We start from the raw sequence: 8580 nt of genomic DNA on the forward strand, positions 1-8580 counted from the left end.
CCCCCCCATTCTGATACTGACCTGAACTCTGTATTTATAATACCAGTTTATTACCCCCCCCCCCCCCCCCCCCATTCTGATACTGACCAGAACTCTGTATTTATAATACCAGTTTATTATACCCCCCCCCATTCTGATACTGACCAGAACTCTGTATTTATAATACCAGTTTATTATACCCCCCATTCAGATACTGACCAGAACTCTGTATTTATAATACCAGTTTATTATACCCCCCCCCCCCCCCATTCTGATACTGACCAGAACTCTGTATTTATAATACCAGTTTATTATACCCCCCATTCTGATACTGACCAGAACTCTGTATTTATAATACCAGTTTATTATACCCCCCCCCATTCTGATACTGACCAGAACTCTGTATTTATAATACCAGTTTATTATACCCCCCCATTCTGATACTGACCAGAACTCTGTATTTATAATACCAGTTTATTATACCCCCCCATTCTGATACTGACCAGAACTCTGTATTTATAATACCAGTTTATTATACCCCCCCCCCATTCTGATACTGACCAGAACTCTGTATTTATAATACCAGTTTATTATACCCCCCCATTCTGATACTGACCAGAACTCTGTATTTATAATACCAGTTTATTATACCCCCCCATTCTGATACTGACCAGAACTCTGTATTTATAATACCAGTTTATTATACCCCCCCCCATTCTGATACTGACCAGAACTCTGTATTTATAATACCAGTTTATTATACCAGAACTCCCCCCCCATTCTGATACTGACCAGAACTCTGTATTTATAATACCAGTTTATTATACCCCCCATTCTGATACTGACCAGAACTCTGTATTTATAATACCAGTTTATTATACCCCCCCCATTCTGATACTGACCAGAACTCTGTATTTATAATACCAGTTTATTATACCCCCCCCCATTCTGATACTGACCAGAACTCTGTATTTATAATACCAGTTTATTATACCCCCCCCATTCTGATACTGACCAGAACTCTGTATTTATAATACCAGTTTATTATACCCCCCCCCCCATTCTGATACTGACCAGAACTCTGTATTTATAATACCAGTTTATTATACCCCCCATTCTGATACTGACCAGAACTCTGTATTTATAATACCAGTTTATTATACCCCCCCATTCTGATATTATACCCCCCCCCATTCTGATACTGACCAGAACTCTGTATTTATAATACCAGTTTATTATACCCCCCCATTCCCCATTCTGATACTGACCTGACCAGAACTCTGTATTTATAATACCAGTTTATTATACCCCCCCATTCTGATACTGACCAGAACTCTGTATTTATAATACCAGTTTATTATACCCCCCCCCATTCTGATACTGACCAGAACTCTGTATTTATAATACCAGTTTATTATACCCCCCATTCTGATACTGACCAGAACTCTGTATTTATAATACCAGTTTATTATACCCCCCCCCCCATTCTGATACTGACCAGAACTCTGTATTTATAATACCAGTTTATTATACCCCCCCATTCTGATACTGACCAGAACTCTGTATTTATAATACCAGTTTATTATACCCCCCCATTCTGATACTGACCAGAACTCTGTATTTATAATACCAGTTTATTATACCCCCCCCCCCATTCTGATACTGACCAGAACTCTGTATTTATAATACCAGTTTATTATGCCCCCCCCCCCCCCCCCATTCTGATACTGACCAGAACTCTGTATTTATAATACCAGTTTATTATACCCCCCCCCCATTCTGATACTGACCAGAACTCTGTATTTATAATACCAGTTTATTATACCCCCCCCCATTCTGATACTGACCAGAACTCTGTATTTATAATACCAGTTTATTATACCCCCCCCCCATTCTGATACTGACCAGAACTCTGTATTTATAATACCAGTTTATTATACCCCCCCATTCTGATACTGACCAGAACTCTGTATTTATAATACCAGTTTATTATACCCCCCCATTCTGATACTGACCAGAACTCTGTATTTATAATACCAGTTTATTATACCCCCCCATTCTGATACTGACCAGAACTCTGTATTTATAATACCAGTTTATTATACCCCCCCATTCTGATACTGACCAGAACTCTGTATTTATAATACCAGTTTATTATACCCCCCCCATTCTGATACTGACCAGAACTCTGTATTTATAATACCAGTTTATTATACCCCCCCCCATTCTGATACTGACCAGAACTCTGTATTTATAATACCAGTTTATTATACCCCCCCCCCCCCATTCTGATACTGACCAGAACTCTGTATTTATAATACCAGTTTATTATACCCCCCCCCATTCTGATACCCCCCCATTCTGATACTGACCAGAACTCTGTATTTATAATACCAGTTTATTATACCCCCCCCCCCATTCTGATACTGACCAGAACTCTGTATTTATAATACCAGTTTATTATACCCCCCATTCTGATACTGACCAGAACTCTGTATTTATAATACCAGTTTATTATACCCCCCCATTCTGATACTGACCAGAACTCTGTATTTATAATACCAGTTTATTATACCCCCCCCCCCATTCTGATACTGACCAGAACTCTGTATTTATAATACCAGTTTATTATACCCCCCCCCCCATTCTGATACTGACCAGAACTCTGTATTTATAATACCAGTTTATTATACCCCCCATTCTGATACTGACCAGAACTCTGTATTTATAATACCAGTTTATTATACCCCAGAACCCCCCCCCATTCTGATACTGACCAGAACTCTGTATTTATAATACCAGTTTATTATACCCCCCCCCCCCATTCTGATACTGACCAGAACTCTGTATTTATAATACCAGTTTATTATACCCCCCCATTCTGATACTGACCAGAACTCTGTATTTATAATACCAGTTTATTAACCCCCCCCCCCCCCCCCCATTCTGATACTGACCAGAACTCTGTATTTATAATACCAGTTTATTATAACCCCCCCCCCCATTCTGATACTGACCAGAACTCTGTATTTATAATACCAGTTTATTATACCCCCCCCATTCTTATACTGACCATAACTCTGTATTTATAATACCAGTTTATTATACCCCCCCCCCATTCTGATACTGACCAGAACTCTGTATTTATAATACCAGTTTATTATACCCCCCCCCCATTCTGATACTGACCAGAACTCTGTATTTATAATACCAGTTTATTATACCCCCCATTCTGATACTGACCAGAACTCTGTATTTATAATACCAGTTTATTATACCCCCCCATTCTGATACTGACCAGAACTCTGTATTTATAATACCAGTTTATTTATTCTGATACTGACCAGAACTCTGTATTTATAATACCCCCCCCATTCTGATACTGACCAGAACTCTGTATTTATAATACCAGTTTATTATACCCCCCCCATTCTGATACTGACCAGAACTCTGTATTTATAATACCAGTTTATTATACCCCCCCCATTCTGATACTGACCAGAACTCTGTATTTATAATACCAGTTTATTATACCCCCCCCCCCCCATTCTGATACTGACCAGAACTCTGTATTTATAATACCAGTTTATTATATACCCCCCCCATTCTGATACTGACCAGAACTCTGTATTTATAATACCAGTTTATTATACCCCCCCCATTCTGATACTGACCAGAACTCTGTATTTATAATACCAGTTTATTATACCCCCCCCATTCTGATACTGACCAGAACTCTGTATTTATAATACCAGTTTATTATACCCCCCCCCCCATTCTGATACTGACCAGAACTCTGTATTTATAATACCAGTTTATTATACCCCCCCCCCCATTCTGATACTGACCAGAACTCTGTATTTATAATACCAGTTTATTATACCCCCCCCATTCTGATACTGACCAGAACTCTGTATTTATAATACCAGTTTATTATACCCCCCCCCCATTCTGATACTGACCAGAACTCTGTATTTATAATACCAGTTTATTATACCCCCCCCCATTCTGATACTGACCAGAACTCTGTATTTATAATACCAGTTTATTATACCCCCCCCCCCATTCTGATACTGACCAGAACTCTGTATTTATAATACCAGTTTATTATACCCCCCCCCATTCTGATACTGACCAGAACTCTGTATTTATAATACCAGTTTATTATACCAGAACTCCCCCCCATTCTGATACTGACCAGAACTCTGTATTTATAATACCAGTTTATTATACCCCCCCCATTCTGATACTGACCAGAACTCTGTATTTATAATACCAGTTTATTATACCCCCCATTCTGATACTGACCAGAACTCTGTATTTATAATACCAGTTTATTATACCCCCCATTCTGATACTGACCAGAACTCTGTATTTATAATACCAGTTTATTATACCCCCCATTCTGATACTGACCAGAACTCTGTATTTATAATACCAGTTTATTATACCCCCCCCCCATTCTGATACTGACCAGAACTCTGTATTTATAATACCAGTTTATTATACCCCCCCCCATTCTGATACTGACCAGAACTCTGTATTTATAATACCAGTTTATTATACCCCCCATTCTGATACTGACCAGAACTCTGTATTTATAATACCAGTTTATTATACCCCCCCATTCTGATACTGACCAGAACTCTGTATTTATAATACCAGTTTATTATACCCCCCATTCTGATACTGACCAGAACTCTGTATTTATAATACCAGTTTATTATACCCCCCCCCCATTCTGATACTGACCAGAACTCTGTATTTATAATACCAGTTTATTATACCCCCCCCATTCTGATACTGACCAGAACTCTGTATTTATAATACCAGTTTATTATACCCCCCCCCATTCTGATACTGACCAGAACTCTGTATTTATAATACCAGTTTATTATACCCCCCCCCCCCCATTCTGATACTGACCAGAACTCTGTATTTATAATACCAGTTTATTATACCCCCCCCATTCTGATACTGACCAGAACTCTGTATTTATAATACCAGTTTATTATACCCCCCCCCCATTCTGATACTGACCAGAACTCTGTATTTATAATACCAGTTTATTATACCCCCCATTCTGATACTGACCAGAACTCTGTATTTATAATACCAGTTTATTATACCCCCCATTCTGATACTGACCAGAACTCTGTATTTATAATACCAGTTTATTATACCCCCCCATTCTGATACTGACCAGAACTCTGTATTTATAATACCAGTTTATTATACCCCCCCCCCCATTCTGATACTGACCAGAACTCTGTATTTATAATACCAGTTTATTATACCCCCCCCATTCTGATACTGACCAGAACTCTGTATTTATAATACCAGTTTATTATACCCCCCCCCCCCCATTCTGATACTGACCAGAACTCTGTATTTATAATACCAGTTTATTATACCCCCCCCATTCTGATACTGACCAGAACTCTGTATTTATAATACCAGTTTATTATACCCCCCCCCCCATTCTGATACTGACCAGAACTCTGTATTTATAATACCAGTTTATTATACCCCCCCCCCCCCCCCATTCTGATACTGACCAGAACTCTGTATTTATAATACCAGTTTATTATACCCCCCCCATTCTGATACTGACCAGAACTCTGTATTTATAATACCAGTTTATTATACCCCCCCCCCATTCTGATACTGACCAGAACTCTGTATTTATAATACCAGTTTACCCCCCCCCCCCATTCTGATACTGACCAGAACTCTGTATTTATAATACCAGTTTATTATACCCCCCCCCATTCTGATACTGACCAGAACTCTGTATTTATAATACCAGTTTATTATACCCCCCCCATTCTGATACTGACCAGAACTCTGTATTTATAATACCAGTTTATTATACCCCCCCCCCATTCTGATACTGACCAGAACTCTGTATTTATAATACCAGTTTATTATACCCCCCATTCTGATACTGACCAGAACTCTGTATTTATAATACCAGTTTATTATACCCCCCCCCCATTCTGATACTGACCAGAACTCTGTATTTATAATACCAGTTTATTATGACCAGAACTCTGTATTTATAATACCCCCCCCCATTCTGATACTGACCAGAACTCTGTATTTATAATACCAGTTTATTATACCCCCCCATTCTGATACTGACCAGAACTCTGTATTTATAATACCAGTTTATTATACCCCCCCCCATTCTGATACTGACCAGAACTCTTTATTTATAATACCAGTTTATTATACCCCCCCCCCCCCCATTCTGATACTGACCAGAACTCTGTATTTATAATACCAGTTTATTATACCCCCCCCCCATTCTGATACTGACCAGAACTCTGTATTTATTTATAATACCAGTTTATTATACCCCCCCCCCATTCTGATACTGACCAGAACTCTGTATTTATAATACCAGTTTATTATACCCCCCCCCCATTCTGATACTGACCAGAACTCTGTATTTATAATACCAGTTTATTATACCCCCCCCATTCTGATACTGACCAGAACTCTGTATTTATAATACCAGTTTATTATACCCCCCCCCATTCTGATACTGACCAGAACTCTGTATTTATAATACCAGTTTATTATACCCCCCCCCATTCTGATACTGACCAGAACTCTGTATTTATAATACCAGTTTATTATACCCCCCATTCTGATACTGACCAGAACTCTGTATTTATAATACCAGTTTATTATACCCCCCCCCATTCTGATACTGACCAGAACTCTGTATTTATAATACCAGTTTATTACCCCCCCCCCCCCCCCCCCCCCCATTCTGATACTGACCAGAACTCTGTATTTATAATACCAGTATTTATTCTGATACTGACCAGAACTTTATTTATAATACCAGTTTATTATACCCCCCCATTCTGATACTGACCAGAACTCTGTATTTATAATACCAGTTTATTATACCCCCCCCATTCTGATACTGACCAGAACTCTGTATTTATAATACCAGTTTATTATACCCCCCATTCTGATACTGACCAGAACTCTGTATTTATAATACCAGTTTATTATACCCCCCCCATTCTGATACTGACCAGAACTCTGTATTTATAATACCAGTTTATTATACCCCCCCCATTCTGATACTGACCAGAACTCTGTATTTATAATACCAGTTTATTATACCCCCCCCATTCTGATACTGACCAGAACTCTGTATTTATAATACCAGTTTATTATACCCCCCATTCTGATACTGACCAGAACTCTGTATTTATAATACCAGTTTATTATACCCCCCCCCCCATTCTGATACTGACCAGAACTCTGTATTTATAATACCAGTTTATTATACCCCCCCATTCTGATACTGACCAGAACTCTGTATTTATAATACCAGTTTATTATACCCCCCCATTCTGATACTGACCAGAACTCTGTATTTATAATACCAGTTTATTATACCCCCCCCCATTCTGATACTGACCAGAACTCTGTATTTATAATACCAGTTTATTATACCCCCCCCCCCCCATTCTGATACTGACCAGAACTCTGTATTTATAATACCAGTTTATTATACCCCCCCATTCTGATACTGACCAGAACTCTGTATTTATAATACCAGTTTATTATACCCCCCCATTCTGATACTGACCAGAACTCTGTATTTATAATACCAGTTTATTATACCCCCCCCCATTCTGATACTGACCAGAACTCTGTATTTATAATACCAGTTTATTATACCCCCCCCCCATTCTGATACTGACCAGAACTCTGTATTTATAATACCAGTTTATTATACCCCCCCCCATTCTGATACTGACCAGAACTCTGTATTTATAATACCAGTTTATTATACCCCCCCCCCATTCTGATACTGACCAGAACTCTGTATTTATAATACCAGTTTATTATACCCCCCCCCCATTCTGATACTGACCTGAACTCTGTATTTATAATACCAGTTTATTATACCCCCCCCCCATTCTGATACTGACCAGAACTCTGTATTTATAATACCAGTTTATTATACCCCCCCCCCCATTCTGATACTGACCAGAACTCTGTATTTATAATACCAGTTTATTATACCCCCCCCCATTCTGATACTGACCAGAACTCTGTATTTATAATACCAGTTTATTATACCCCCCCCATTCTGATACTGACCAGAACTCTGTATTTATAATACCAGTTTATTATACCCCCCCCCCCATTCTGATACTGACCAGAACTCTGTATTTATAATACCAGTTTATTATACCCCCCCCCATTCTGATACTGACCAGAACTCTGTATTTATAATACCAGTTTATTATACCCCCCATTCTGATACTGACCAGAACTCTGTATTTATAATACCAGTTTATTATACCCCCCCCCCCATTCTGATACTGACCAGAACTCTGTATTTATAATACCAGTTTATTATACCCCCCCATTCTGATACTGACCAGAACTCTGTATTTATAATACCAGTTTATTATACCCCCCCATTCTGATACTGACCAGAACTCTGTATTTATAATACCAGTTTATTATACCCCCCCATTCTGATACTGACCAGAACTCTGTATTTATAATACCAGTTTATTATACCCCCCCCCATTCTGATACTGACCAGAACTCTGTATT

Source organism: Oncorhynchus masou, chromosome 5, assembly GCF_036934945.1.
Source record: "Oncorhynchus masou masou isolate Uvic2021 chromosome 5, UVic_Omas_1.1, whole genome shotgun sequence".
Lineage (NCBI taxonomy): Eukaryota > Metazoa > Chordata > Actinopteri > Salmoniformes > Salmonidae > Oncorhynchus > Oncorhynchus masou.